The sequence below is a fragment of the Lepisosteus platostomus genome, chromosome 5, assembly GCF_059453375.1.
Source record: "Lepisosteus platostomus isolate fLepPlt1 chromosome 5, fLepPlt1.hap1, whole genome shotgun sequence".
Taxonomy (NCBI): Eukaryota; Metazoa; Chordata; class Actinopteri; order Semionotiformes; family Lepisosteidae; genus Lepisosteus; species Lepisosteus platostomus.
Genome location: NC_142615.1, coordinates 31,192,178 through 31,207,645, shown reverse-complemented (window position 1 = coordinate 31,207,645; position 15,468 = coordinate 31,192,178). Strand labels below are relative to the sequence as shown.

The 15,468-nt window shown below is 43.4% G+C and overlaps 2 pseudogenes across 1 annotated transcript; one reads left to right on the top strand and one right to left on the bottom strand.

Annotated features, from left to right (window-relative positions):
• The first annotated feature begins 1,488 nt into the window (after window positions 1-1,488).
• Window positions 1,489-13,838, top strand: LOC148665529 (E3 ubiquitin-protein ligase TRIM39-like; annotated as a pseudogene). Its single transcript, XR_015936880.1, has 8 exons — window positions 1,489-2,168; window positions 5,710-5,804; window positions 5,947-6,180; window positions 6,307-6,466; window positions 7,367-7,426; window positions 8,747-8,779; window positions 9,304-9,330; window positions 12,332-13,838. The product of XR_015936880.1 is annotated as an E3 ubiquitin-protein ligase TRIM39-like (transcript).
• Window positions 4,355-5,533, bottom strand: LOC148665530 (uncharacterized; annotated as a pseudogene).
• Window positions 13,839-15,468: the final 1,630 nt, after the last annotated feature.

Below are 15,468 nucleotides of genomic sequence, written 5' to 3'. Positions count from 1 at the left end.
GTCCTCCACCTTCTTCCTGTAGGCGTCCTTGCTCTCTCTTAACTTCTGCTTTAGTTCCCTCTGTACACGCTTGACCTCTTCCTTATTCCCCCTCCCAAAGGCTTTCTTCTTGTCATTCAGAAGAGCCTTCAGGTTGCTGGTGATCCAGGGTTTGGTATTGGAAAATCAGTGTACGTCTTTGGTGGGGATGGTGTTGTCTTTAGAGCCACTACAGTACAGTATGTGTGAAATTGATTTTTATAATAAAAATGTAAAGTTAAATTGTTTCCTGATTACTTGTTGCTGAAATTTGCATTACATTAGGTATATATTATGTTATACTTTTTATTTTCATCCACCAAAATTTCCCTTAAATTGTAAATTCCACATTAATATTCCATATGAAGTGGATTTAAACATGCACAGTAGAGATACAGATTAAATGACAAAATTGTTTCACTAACATCTAATGCAGCACAAGTGCCACTTATTGATCATCTTTGGCCAGGTAAATGCATACCGCAACACACCACACGACCTTTACTGTATTAGGAAGAAATACTGCACGTTTTAAGTGCCTGCATCTGGAGTCAGGGGTCTTTTGTCTGAGATTTGAAAGTCTGGTTTTTGTGATGGCTTGTCTTGGACTCTTAAAAAGGACAAAGTGAGTAATCCTGCAGTTTGGTGTTTGTATTAAAGATTCAATTTTATTGTATTTTTCTTCTTAAAAGAGGGAGCTTGCTTGTGTTTTTGGATGCCTTTGTTGTAAAACACTTAAGGACAAAATCCTGGCTTTCCTCCAGAAGTACAGCCTTGAGATTCCAGTTGGTTGTGACCAGACAACCTCTGAAAATGTCACACTGAACACCAGTGAATCTCAGCTGTAGGAGATTCAGGAGGGACTTACTGTATCCAGACTGATTAACTTCTCAGAGGTGTTGACAAGAAAGTGGGTTTCCATCACAGCACAGGATTACTACTTTACACAAACAGTGGTGGGAGTGTGAAACAGGTTCCACAACATTTTAGAGTAACATGAGATGAGATAGTTAGATTAATTAGCTTCTAATAATACTCAGACACACAGGATGTTGTCAATCTCACACAGAGATCAGGGGTTTGTTAAAACAGCTGGATGGGCCAGCTGGCCTCCTCTTGTCTGTCCCCATCAGGGTCTGATCTTCTCATGCTGTGTGAGTGAGTTAGTATTTTATTGTTTTAATTATTGTGAACACAAACCACTAGATTGACTTCACATTAATCTCTGTACATGAGCAGCTACTGACATCTTAAAAAATCATAAAAAACCTCTCTCTGTCAGCCTGAGTCCAAAATGACACCAAACGTCACCTCCCCTACAACACCACCTCCTTCTTTTAAACAACAACCCCCAAAGAAATCACAGCTGTTTCTAAACCACTCCCCCTAATAATCTTAATCACACCCCTAACAACGACACCCCCTAGCACTCACAGCCCCGCAGCTCTGTGCAGATCCAGGAAGTGAAACTCAGAGATCAGTTTCGTTTCACTTGAAACAGCCTCACTGCAGCTCCGTCTCTACTGCTCCTCTCTGTGCAGTTTTTACTTGTCAGAAAAATGGCAGATGGCAATATTTCAGTTTCTCAGGACCAGTTCAGTTGCTCAGTGTGTCTGGATTTGCTGAAGGATCCAGTGACTCTGCTCTGTGGACACAGTTACTGTATGGGCTGTATTAATAACTGCTGGGATCAGAAAGATCAGACTGGGATCTACAGCTGCCCCCAGTGCAGACAGACCTTCACCCCAAGACCTGATCTTCACAGAAACACCATCCTGGCTGAAGTCGTGGAGAAACTGAAGAAGAAAGAACTCAGTGGTCCTCCTCCTGCTCACAGTCCTGCTTGCCCTGGAGATGTGCTGTGTGATGTCTGCACTGGGAGAAAGAGGGGAGCTGTGAAATCCTGTCTGGTGTGTCTTGCCTCTTACTGTCAGACTCACCTCCAGCCTCACTATGAAGCTGTTCCATTAAAGAGACACAAGCTGGCTGATGCCACAGGGCAACCGCAGGAGAAGATCTGCTCCACTCATCACAAACTGCTGGAGTTCTATTGCCGTACTGACCAGAAGTGTGTTTGTTATGCTTGTGTAATGGATGAACACAGAGACCATGATACTGTCTCAGCTGCAGCAGTAAGGACTGAGAAACAGGTGAGTCTGTATTTATTTTCTAGTACAAGATGTAAAATTGATATTTAGGATATCTCGGGCTCTAACTGATCTCTGAACTGTATTTACTGTTTCTGTAATGCTATATCTCTCCACTGGTGAGTCCTGCTCATGTACTCAGCTGTGATCCACACTGGTTGTGTCTCTGAAGTGTCTCCTGTTCTTCTGTCTGTTGTTTATTATCTCCTCCTCCTCCAAACATGTTGAGTGATTATCAAAGACTGGTATGTATTTAGCCAAGATACTAGTTTTGAAACCATTTCAAATTTTGCAAGTTGCCACATATTTACAGTGCCTTGCGAAAGTATTCGGCCCCCTTGAACTTTTCAACCTTTTGCCACATTTCAGGCTTCAAACATAGAGATATAAAATTTTTATTTTATGTGAAGAATCACCAACAAGTGGGACACAATTGTGAAGTGGAACGAAATCTATTGGATTTTTGAAACTTTTTTAACTAATAAAAAAATGAAAAGTGGGGCGTGCAAAATTATTCGGCCCCTTTACTTTCAGTGCAGCAAACTCACTCCAGAAGTTCAGCGAGGATCTCTGAATGATCCAATGTTGTCCTAAATGACTGATGGTGATAAATAGAATCCACCTGTGTGTAATCAAGTCTCTGTATAAATGCACCTGCTCTGTGATAGTCTCAAGGTTCTGTTGAAAGCGCAGAGAGCATCATGAAGACCAAGGAACACACCAGGCAGGTCCGTAATACTGTTGTGGAGAAGTTTAAAGCCGGATTTGGATACAAAAAGATTTCCCAAGCTTCAAACATCCCAAGGAGCACTGTGCAAGCGATCATCTTGAAATGGAAGGAGTATCAGACCACTGCAAATCTACCAAGACCTGGCCGTCCCTCTAAACTTTCAGCTCAGACAAGTAGAAGACTGATCAGAGATGCAGCCAAGAGGCCCATGATCACTCTGGATGAACTGCAGAGAACTACAGCTGAGGTGGGAGAGTCTGTCCATAGGACAACAATCAGTCTTACACTGCACAAATCTGGCCTTTATGGAAGAGTGGCAAGAAGAAAGCCATTTCTCAAAGATATCCATAAAAAGTCTCGTCTCAAGTTTGCCACAAGCCACCTGGGAGACACCCCAAACATGTGGAAGAAGGTGCTCTGGTCAGATGAAACCAAAATCGAACTTTTTGGCCACAATGCAAAACGATATGTTTGGCGTAAAAGCAACACAGCTCATCACCCTCAACACACCATCCCCACTGTCAAACAAGGTGGTGGCAGCATCATGGTTTGGGCCTGCTTTTCTTCAGCAGGGACAGGGAAGATGGTTAAAATTGAGGGGAAGATGGATGCAGCCAAATACAGGACCATTCTGGATGAAAACCTGTTGGAGTCTGCAAAAGACCTGAAACTGGGACGGAGATTTATCTTCCAACAAGACAATGATCCCAAACAGACAGCAAAATCTACAAAGGAATGGTTCACAAATAAACATATCCAGGTGTTTGAATGGCCAAGTCAAAGTCCAGACCTGAATCCAATCGAGAATCTGTGGAAAGAGCTGAACACTGCTGTTCACAAACGCTCTCCATCCAACCTCACTGAGGTCGAGCTGTTTTGCAAGGAAGAATGGGCAAGAATTTCAGTCTCTCGATGTGCAAAACTGATAGAGACATACCCCAAGCGACTTGCAGCTGTAATCGCAGCAAAAGGTGGCTCTACAAAGTATTAACGCAAGGGGGCCGAATAATTTTGCACGCCCCACTTTTCATTTTTTTATTAGTTAAAAAAGTTTCAAAAATCCAATAGATTTCGTTCCACTTCACAATTGTGTCCCACTTGTTGGTGATTCTTCACATAAAATAAAAAAATTATATCTTTATGTTTGAAGCCTGAAATGTGGCAAAAGGTTGAAAAGTTCAAGGGGGCCGAATACTTTCGCAAGACACTCTACTTCTGTTACGTTTCCAGTCAAAACTGACCTTATGATTTTATCTACAAAGAAAAGACAGTGAGTAAAAAATTGTGTTCAAATGACACTTTATTTTGCAAACATCACAAATTCAACTAGCCTTTCAGATAAAATGAACAGTCCCATTTGCGTGCGTGCGTGCGTGCGTGCGTGTGTTCACGCACATGAGTGCAGCAGGTGGTAATGATGGAGTGTCTTTGTGGTTTACGATGCTGGTTTTTACATCCCTTAGGACACAGAGCTGTCTGTTCTTCTGTCGGGGGCAGCTGCTGGGGAGGTAACCCAGATCTTTATGCCATATTTGCCTGGTTTACTCACCATGTATTGTTGGGAAGGACAGTTGTAACAAGTTCAAGTGATGAATTAGTAGAATCCTATGATGACGAGAGAGAGTAGAGGCAGAAACAACACAGGTGTCCAATCTGAATCGACAGGCGAGTTCATGGTCAAGAGCAAAGGTAAGTTCAAAAAGCTGAAAGTAGTCGTACAAGAGAGGTTTCCAGAAAAGGAGCGAGGTAGGAGCTCACTAGGAGAGAAGTCAATAGCGAGCAGTTAGTAGCCAGTTTAGAGGGTTTAAATAGAGCTGAGTGCAGAACGGTACTGCGGGTGGTGATGGTTTAACACATGCAGCGGCGGTGGTGCTTGTTGTGATTAGTCTGCTGCTGGAACTGGTCTGTGGTTTGTGGATCGATCTCTGATGACTGGTGGTCATGACAACAGCGACCTCTCAGGGGGACCAGGTGCTCATCCAGAGTGACTTCTGGGCCGAGACTGTAGATGAGTGGCAGGCGCTTGTCCCAGACATCTCCAGTGCAGCGAATTCGTCTTGTTGACGTCGGGCAGGTCTTGTGTCCCGCTTGTCAAAGCAAATGGCTCTTGAGAGAATATGAAAGGATTGACACATTAGCCTGAAATATGGCCCAACCAGACTCGGCATGCCAAAAGCTGGTGGTGGCCTCATTCCTTGATCTGTATACGCCAGACAGAATCAACAGACCCACGTATGTTTGAGAGTCTATTCAGTCCACCTCCCTCCAGCTATCGCTATGCACAAGTCTCCCCTCCAGGTTTGTCACATCTAGGGCTGTCCTTTCAATAGCATTTGGCAGAAACAATTTAAAGCTGGACTTTATATCTTCAACATGGGACACGGTATACCTTTTGGCCCCGGGGCCATCCTGAAACTTGCAGCCACTGGGCTCATCAGCACTGCTGAAATCCCTTGTTGTGAGGAGCAGAGAGCAGTCAGGACACAGTATTGAGCTGTAAGAATGAAAAGCGAAGTCTCTAGATTGTGTTTCAGATATAACTTCTGTGTTTTCACTTCACATACAGATGTGCAGACCCAGGTGCGAGGAGTAAAAGTCGAGCAGGAGGTGGAGACTCGTGGTCTGCTGCGCTGCACATGCTGCCGGTGTAGATTAGACACGAAACAGGAGTGTGTCAGACAGGACCAGGAAACACAGCTCATGTGGATAAGACATCAGGGATACAGAGTGTCAATTGTCCTGGGTGACTCTAACGGGCGTCTCTGTGATGTGATTCTCTTACAGCAGAAATGCCCTGTCTCTGTTTCTCCACAGAATCAGCTAGGGGCGACACAGACACAAACCCAGCAGAGACTCCAGAGAGAGAGAAGGAGCTTCAGGAGCTGACACAGGCTGTGGAATCACTCGGAGTGGGTATTGACCAGAGAAGTGGACACACTGACACACATTTCCAAAGCTGAACACTGGACAGTACCCTTTGGAAACACAACATACAGCATAATGTAGTTTGAGAGTTTTCCTGTGTAATAATCTGTGTGTTTCCTCCCTCAGAGCTCTGCACACACAGCGGTACAGGACACTGACAGGATCTTTACTGAGCTGATCCGCTCCATTGAGAGAACACGCTCTGAGGTTACAGAGCTGATCAGAGCTCAAGAGAGGGCTGCTGTGAGTCAGGCTGAAGGACTTCTAGAGCGACTGGAGAAGGAGATCACTGAGCTGAAGAGGAGAGATGCTGAGTTGAACCAGCTCTCACACACAGAGGATCACATCCATTTCCTCCAGGTAACATCACTGCTCTGTGACTCTGCAGTACAGAAGGGTGTCTCTCACACAGACCTGCTCCTGGCTTCTCCTAAGGAATGTGTGTTGTGTTTGACTGGAAACTCCTCTTTCTCTTCCCTGCTGCAGAATTTCCAGTCTGTCTGTGTCCCTCCTGGAGATGGACACTCACCCAGCATCCCTGTCCGTCCACATTTCTCTCCTGAGGCAGTGAGGAGAGCTGTCTCTGGACTGAAAGAACGACTGGAGGACGTCTGCAAGAAGGAATCAATAAAGATTTCCATGACAGGTTAGTGGTGAAACACACTGATGTCTTTCTGGATAGCCCATGAATTTCTCTTATATTGTTAATAGATTTTCTGTTCAGTGATTGTATTTATCAGAGCAGCTTACCAGTCAATGATTCAAATTCTAGGTGAAATATCTTTAAAGTTTTAGTCTCACAAATCTTTATGACAGTAACTGTATTGTTATATTGTGCTGTATGTAGTTTAACAAGAATGTTTTAATAGGAGCGACAGTCCCTGTATAGTAGAACCATAGGTGTAATGAACAGTTCTTTCTGGACTCTATGCGGACAACACAATCCGAAGAAGTGGGAATCACTAGGAAAACTTGCAGGGATACGGGGCTGAAAACAGGGTGTCCAAAGTGCGCTGGTGCACGGGGAAGGTGTGGCCGAGGCAAACAATCCAAAAAACAATCCATAGAGGGAATCCAAACCACAAGAATAAGTCCATTGGCAGGTGATCCATCCAAACAAAGAATTAAAACCAGAAACCGGGTCGGAACCGGCGGACAGGGAACAGGAACAAAGATTAAAACCTTAACGGGACCAGGCGCTTCCAGGTCCCGGACTCGCACGGTGCGGAAACCAGATGCAGAGCCAGGATGAGCGTCAGCGCCTGGCTTTTAAGGTGGGCTGGGAAAAGGGATCAGGTGCACAGAATTAAGTCTAAAGTGAAAGGGCTGGAGCACCCTTAAGGAGGGGGGACTATAATCGTGAGAATAGGGGCTACAGTCTCAGTCCAGTAGATCAGTCCTGTTACAATAGGAGCTACAGTCCCAGTACAGTAGAACAGTCCTGTTACAATAGGATCTACAGCCCAAGTGAAGCAGAATAGCTCTGTTATTCCTGTTAATCTGTTACTGCAGCCCTGATGAAACATTTCTCTGTGTGTGTCCCCAGTTACTGAAGTCTATAGTCTGCTGACTCCAGAACCCGGGTCCAGAGCAGAGCTTTTACACTGTGAGTCTGTTTTCACAACAGCTCCCCCTTGAAATATACCTGGAGCTCAAACACAAAGCAGAAACAGTGATACATAAACTGATACACACTCTGACACACACACTGGTTCACACTCTGATACTTGCTGATGCACGTCTGAATTCAGAAAGTCAAGCTTGCAGACAGTCATTCTGTGTGGATCAGAGTCACACTGTGTAAGAAACACACAGATGGACAGAGACAGAAAATCCAGTGGGGGTCATTTTTTAAGAAAATGCACTTTATTACAACAATGTGTACAGCACACTTCTTACAAAAAATACAATTATAAAAACAACACTTCAACAGAATTTAAATCGGCTCTAAGAGAGTGATTGTTCATTATCAAACTTTCCATTTCGCAAGTGGTCAGTGTGGCTGGTTCACACAATAAGAGCACCTCCAAGCCTCCTGGGTGTTACCACTGGCTGCAGTCCTGGCTCTGAAACTGCGATTGTCCAGTTCTCAACAGGAGCACTAAGGAACAGGTTTTCTGGGTTTTCTTCAGCCCCTTTACAGAGCTCTCTGTCCTGTCCAGTGCACTTTTAACATGGAGAATCCCCACCAGGCTACCTAGTTAAATAGCTTCATCCTAAATGCCTCCGTTATGCTTCGTGAGCTGGAGGTTCCAGCTGACGGATCGCTGTTCCACCCCACACGTCTGGTCACTATTGATGATGTGGGGCAGGATGGTCCTCAGTCTGCTGGCCAGTAGCTTGGACAGGATCATTGACACCTCTCACTGTCTAGCTGATGTCCAGAGATCAGGCAGTGTGTCCAGTGAGCAGGACATCTCTATCTCAGTCAGTGATACTGGTCAATGTGGGTACAGGTCAATCAGTCAGTGATACTGGTTACTGTGGGAACAGGTCACTCAGACAATGTTACTGGTCACTGTTGGTAAAGGTCACTCATGCTGTGAGAGATCACACAACAATGAGAAGCATATGACTGAGCATTGATCAGTTCTCAGTATCACTGCTGGTTCTTTATGAAATCACTGCTCACTGCTGTGGACAGACTGTGTTTCTTATCTTTCTCAATGGCTCAAGCACCGGACTAAAGGGGGTCCTGTGATGTGTCTGTGTGTCTTATTGCCTTGTGCTGCTCAGTCTTATTGAGTGAGACTCCAGTCTTACAGCCACTGCAGCTCACCCTCACTGACTCTGATCCACACTGCAGTGGAGACTGGGGATCCTGAAATGAACTGACTGCAGACTGTAGTATAAACTCTGGTATAATAACAGGTATGAAGCAATAACAGTCTTTAGTACAATAAAGATCTACTCTCTCTCTCTGCAGATCCTGTGAAGCAAGCTCCTATCCCTAAATCACGTATGTACACTGTGTGAAACTCTGCTGACTGACAGTACTGACTTTACTGACGTGTTATTACCAGTGAGCGACTGTGATTAACAGTGTCTGTATCTCTGTGTTCCAGTGTGTGTCTGTGATTAACAGTGTCTGTATCTCTGTGTTCCAGTGTGTGTCTGTGATTAACAGTGTCTGTATCTCTGTGTCCCAGTGTGTGACTGTGATTAACAGTGTCTGTATCTCTGTGTTCCAGTGCGTGACTGTGATTAACAGTGTCTGTATCTCTGTGTCCCAGTGTGTGACTGTGATTAACAGTGTCTGTCTCTGTGTTCCAGTGTGTGACTGTGATTAACAATGTCTGTGTCTCTGTGTTCCAGTGTGTGACTGTGATTAACAATGTCTGTGTCTCTGTGTTCCAGTGTGAGACTGTGATTAACAGTGTCTGTATCTCTGTGTCCCAGTGTGTGACTGTGATTAACAGTGTCTGTGTCTCTGTGTTCCAGTGTGAGACTGTGATTATTAGTGTCTGTATCTCTGTGTTTCAGAATGGCAGTGGTTGTGCAGTGCTGCAGGTAGGTCTGTCTCTTCTTGAAGACAGAGGTGTTGTTTTAAGCCGTAGTGTCTGAGGTTATTGAGGTCTTGAGTCCAGAAGGTCTCTTTAGTGTGATATGGTCTGTAAACAGAAGGAGATGTATTTCAATCACATGTTTCTGTAACCTCCTACATGTGGGCTGTGAAGATCAATCAAAGTTTCATGGTGGGAATTTCTATCTCCGTCCTGTGTTTCAATCTAATGGCCAGTATGAGTCTCTCCAGGACTGACAGTATAGAAAACTCATTTTCCCTGAAGGCCACGTGCTCTGGTCTCTGCTCACTCCTGAATGAGGGTCTACAGACTGAATGTGGCAGAACCAGTGACTGGAAAAACTGTGGAATATCAGGAGAATTCAGGAGCAGAGCCAGTCTCATATTAACAAGCTATTCAAATCCTAAGGAGAAACACTGTTAAAGTTTGTGGAAAAAAGGATGGTATAATAACAGTATTCACCCCCTCCAGTTTCACAGACACACAGCCTCTTGTGAGAGGCAGCAGTGGGACTCTGGTACAGGGGCTCTTCTGGGGCCTGTAGGCCTCTCTCTTGTCTGAGAAATGGCTGCTTCTCTTCACATGTCAACCAGGCTGATGGGTCAGCAAGAAGAAACATATGAGAGTTTATATTTATAAAATCACCTTTTCTTCATCTGTTTCCCTCTTTCCTCTGAATGTGTTATTAGGATGTTCATACAAACACAGTACAGGCAGGATGGACTTCTATATAGAGTACGTTCAGGCTGAGGGAATAATAAACATTATCAGGCAGATAAACGTTATTGCTAAACAGCTCATGTTGTTGCTTTTTGTGTTTAAAATCATGATACAGTCAGGATGTTGAACCTCTTTAACCCCCAGCTCCTCAAAGGTCATTTCCACTTGGAGTGTTTGTGGCCTGAACATCTTGCAATATCTTGGACAGTATAGCAAGTCCAGGCCTGGTTCAGGGTCTGAATTCAAGGGACCATCTGGACATCAAGTCTGAAACATCAGATTTATATATATCTTACTCAGTACACACTCTAGGAGGAAATATCCGCCACCCCAAAAAAACACATTTCATTTCTTCAAAAATGATTATTCAAATTATAGCACATATAGATACCTATTGTTCCAGGCCATGCCCAATATATGTCTACTATTTATACTGGATAGGCTCTTTTTTACAGCCTTTCTATTCTCCAGGAGTAAAAACATAAGAACTGAGAAGAATCTCTTCACTGGACTGACCAGCAGACAATAGAAGGAGAGTTTTTATTAAGTATTAAGAGTTTGTATTTAAGTATTAAATATCAGGAGAGTATTAAGTCAGTGTTCATTGGTCATGCGAATAAAGCCTCTTGAATTGAATTGATCAAAACCCCCATTCACGATGAACCTGTATAAGCCCCGCCCCCCGTCTCTCAGTGGTCAGAGCTCACTGATTGAGAGCTGGTGTCAGAGAGGCAGACAGCTGAGCGCGAACAGTCTGAACTCAGTATGAGCGCCTCTGTTTCTTTTTTTTCACAAAAGTTTTTTTTTATTAAACAAATAGAATTTACAAATACAACTACAACCAGAGGATCAGAAACAGGTACAAGAGAAAAAAGCACAACAGAAAAAAAACATTTAACCACCAGAGGTAATGAAGTAAATTATGTGATCAAATTGTATTTTTTACATATATCATGTTTCCCTTGCTTTATTATTTCTCAATTATTTATAGAATTTAAATAGTGTTTCAACATGCATGCGTTTCCTGTATAAAATAAAAATCAGCACTCACTTTTTTACAAAACAAAAAAAAAACACTTTTCTTTTTAAACACTTCGAGTACCTCTGGCATTCAGGAAAAATACATACACAAAAGCAGATAACTTACTCTTAGATTGTCTAAATTATTGAGTTTTTCAAGAACCAGAACTATAACAGTCCTTAATACATAACTACAACATTCCAAACTAACACTAAATAAACATTAGTATATACTGCTATAACAAATTAAACCAAACATAATCATTACCTGAGCAGTCACTGGGAGCGAATCTCCTTCCTGTCCACAGAGGCCCTCGCTCCCACAAAGTAGGCTCTCCTCCCCTCTCTTCTGGCAGCTTCAACCTGGGGCCACAGCTGGTTCCTGGTGCTCCTGTCTGGGGCGGACAGGTCCTCTGCAAATCTCAGTTTGTTCTCATTCAAATACTCATTCCCCCTCGCCGCTCGCCACAGCATATCCCTCACCGTCCTCTTGGTGAACTGTATTATAATCGTTCTAGGGCGCACTTGCCCAGACATGTTAGCTCTCCCGAGCCTGTGAACAGTGTTGATGGCTGAAATCACGCCCTCCTGGTCCGGCAGGGTCCTTCTACAGATACTCTTCACTGTTGCAACAATGTCCTTATTTTTCTGTAGTCAAAAAAAGCAAAAGAATAACATTCAGGTCATGAAAAACTCAAAACAACTCCTCAGCCTCTAAACTTTACCTCCCACCTGAATGCCATCTTGAATGCTGCGCCTCTGTTTCTCTCTGGGTTTCTGGATGTGTTATTTCTGGTTTAAATTGAATACTTTGGATATTTCTTTACATTTTCAAAGTAAGTGTGAAGGTTTTCTTATATTTTAGCAAGATTTTGGTTTTGTAATTATATTGTTTTTGTGTAAAAACGGGCATTATACAGTCTTTGAATTCAGCACTGTTTTATTCTGCGTCATCAGGAAAATGGTCTTAGAGAAGATGAACGAGCTGCTAAACTGTGATTTGAAATAAACCGTTTTAACAGACAGGCGCATCTCCAGTACTCTTTCCACGTCCCCTCCAGCTGCTTCACTTTTCTCTTTAGTTGGCATCAATTTTTTGTAGTACCATATAAATACGATTGAGGTATCTTAGACTTCTCCTTTGAAGACCCAGCACTCCTAAATAAAGACATTTCACAGTATAATGGAGTTGAGTTGGAATGTAATCGGCAGGAGCCTGTTGTGATGTTTGCTGTTTTATTCCCCAGCTGCTGTGACTCTGGACCCTGATACAGCTCACTGTGTTCTTAGCCTGTCTGAGGATGGGAAGAGAGTGAGACAGGGACAGGGGAAGAGTCTCTCTGACAATCCTCACAGATTTGATCACTGGTCCTGTGTCGTGAGCAGGGAGGCCTTCACCTCAGGGAGACACTACTGGGAGGTGGAGGTGAATGACTGGTGGACAATAGGAGTGACCAGAGAGTCTGCAGAGAGGCAAGGGGGGTTCAGCTTCTCTCCCCAGCAGGGTTACTGGTGTCTGAGCTCTTACCTCTCTGTTTTATCTGCTCTCACTGACCCTGTGACCCATCTTACCCACAGTCTGCAGCCCAGGAAGCTGGGGGTGTGTGTGGATATTGAGGAGAGGAAGGTCTCCTTTTACACAGTGGAGTCCAGAGCTCATCTCTACACTTTCACTGACATGGTCTTCACTCAGGGAGAGAAGATCTATCCTGTCTTCAGGACTGTGGATCGTAATAAAGACCTTGAGCTGCTGCCTGCTGTCAGTGTGGAGATTAAACCCGTCACTAACTCATGAACACAGGCTGACTCTCTCCCAGCTCTCTGCCCCACTGCTTATACTGGGAGACGGGTTTAACGGCGGGTAGTGAGATGACGTCAAAAATCTAATAGTAATTTAAGATGATGTCGATGTTGTGTTGTGTTTAAACATGTTATTTTACAGTAAAAGATTTAAACAGGAAAATAACATATACGAGAGAGGGAGATATTCCTCGCTACCAGCCTGCTGTACTCCTGACTTGTAAATATCTCTGGAAACCCTCTTGTGTTTTTTTTTCAAATTTTGAGAAAATAAACTGAAATGAATTAAAAATGAAATCCCATGTGAGTCTCTTCTGCACGCTCCGGTGACTGTAAAGCTGCCTGAACTGGGAGGGACCCGCTGACGTCATCAGCCAGGCGGAATAGGCACTGTGATGCCATCAGAAAGTGGCTCAGGGTGTTTATGGGAGTTGTAGTTTGTAAGATGTTTAGTTCCTAATAAATTGATATAATCACCCAGTGAAAGCTCTGTTTACCTTCATATGAAAGCCCAAAACACTAAACTGAACCCAAGATTTTACATCTGTTTGGTGGCAGGGGCAAGTTTTTTTCTTCACAGACAGAAACTTGGGCTACTTGTCAGTCTTGTCTTCTGTCCTAGGCTATGGGCTATTTAATTATTTACTTTTTTCGATAGCCTGAAATTTCATTCAGATCTGTCCATGTAATGTCATACATTTTACTGCCCTTGTGTGTGTTTAACCCTTGTCGAATGGGTTGTAAATGTCTCTTCCCTGAGTACTGGCTGACACTGAAAAAAGGCTACAGGAGCTCTGTAAATGAAGATTTGTGTGTGCGCTACCCAACACACTTAGTTGCAGCAGTGTGGGTGTTTAAATGCTATTGGCTCATGAACAGCATCCCCCTATCCCAGTGCATTGCCTGTCTAATAGTGCCACATTCAATAAAACCAATAGAGAAAGAGATTCACAATGCAAAGCTGTGTCAATCTTCTGTGTAAAATATTGGTTTGTAAAAATTCGCTCTTAATCTAGACTGTAATTAACACATACCGTTTGTATAAAAACAGGTGAGTGTAAATCTGCTTTGTTATTGTTGAGCTGTGTAAGAAGACAAGAAACATATATTTCCAAACCTTTAATTCAGTATGATATGTTTAGTACTGCAGAGATCAATGACAATGTATGTATAGAAAAAAGGTGAGTGTGAATCTGGTATGTTATTGTCCATCTGTAAAAGGAGACAGGAAACCCTGCTATACTGTAGTTCAGAGTCATTTGTTTTCTCCGGTTTTCATAACCTTCGCTTATTAAAATGACTGTTTTTGAGACCACGATTTTTCAGATGTCAATAACTTTGCGAAAATTACAAAGAGCCTTCAAATCACACGCGTTTAAGAGATCGCGATTTGTGAAAAGTGTCGCAGCTTTTATTTAAACAATATCCAGTACCTGGCTGCATATTTAGAAAACGTAGTTTGAATAAAGCAGATCCCAGGTGTAAGTGAGTTCATAACGTGAGAACACATGATGCTACATTTTTATGCATCAGTTGAAGCCTTCTGATGTCTCTCAAAAACATAAAAATATAACATGATTGTAAATGTAACCTCTATGACTAAAGAGCGAAGAGGAATGGCTTAAGAAAAAGCCGAACAGAGCCGAAAAGGTCTGGTGCCGTTTTCTCTGCTTTAAAGGTACTGTCCTCGCAAAAGAATTTTCACGCCGAACGTTTGCCCACCAGCACGCAGACAAACCGAATAACAATACAGGATGTATTTTGCAAGAATAGCAATAACAGACGTTTAAAAACCGTACATGCAAGATCACAGTAATCCACTGATATAATAAAACTAACACTCTATGGGCACCACACCGCGACTTCACAGGGGCAGCGTCACGTAGCTAAATCACGGCTGGATACAATTTTATCTTCCCTCCTGAAACCGAAAATCCAGACATATAAACAAAATCCAGACATATCAACATTACTAAATTTACTAAATTTATCCATCTCAGTAATCTCACTGTGCTTGAACACTGTAACTGGAGCAGTCTGTTGCTAAAGGTGAGGCCCAATAACAGTCCCATGAAGTGGATGAGAGGTGCTGTTCATGATGGCTGTGAGCTTGGTCAGCATTCTCCTCTCAGCCACCATCTCCAGGGGGTCATGACTCAGCCCCAACACAGAGCCAGCCTTCTTGGTGAGTTTATTGAGCCAATTTGCATCTCTAGTCATGATGTTGCTGTCCCAGCACACAACAGCATAGAAGATGGCCGCCACCACCACTGATTCATAAAAAATGTGTAGCAGTGTTCCACACACACCAAAGGACCTGAGCCTCCTAAGAAAATAGAGTCGGCTCTGACCTTTCTTGTACAGGGCGTCAGTGTTACCACACCTACTTGTAGGACTGCACCCCCTCTATGTCCTCGTCCTGGATGGAAACAGGGTTCAGCGGAGACTTATTTCTTCGAAAGTCCATGACCATTTCTTTTGTCTTGCTGGTGTTTAGCTGGAGATGGTTAAGATGACACCACTCCAGAGTTGGTAATCAAGCTCCTATATTCCTCCTCCCTCCCCTCTCTAATACACCCCACAA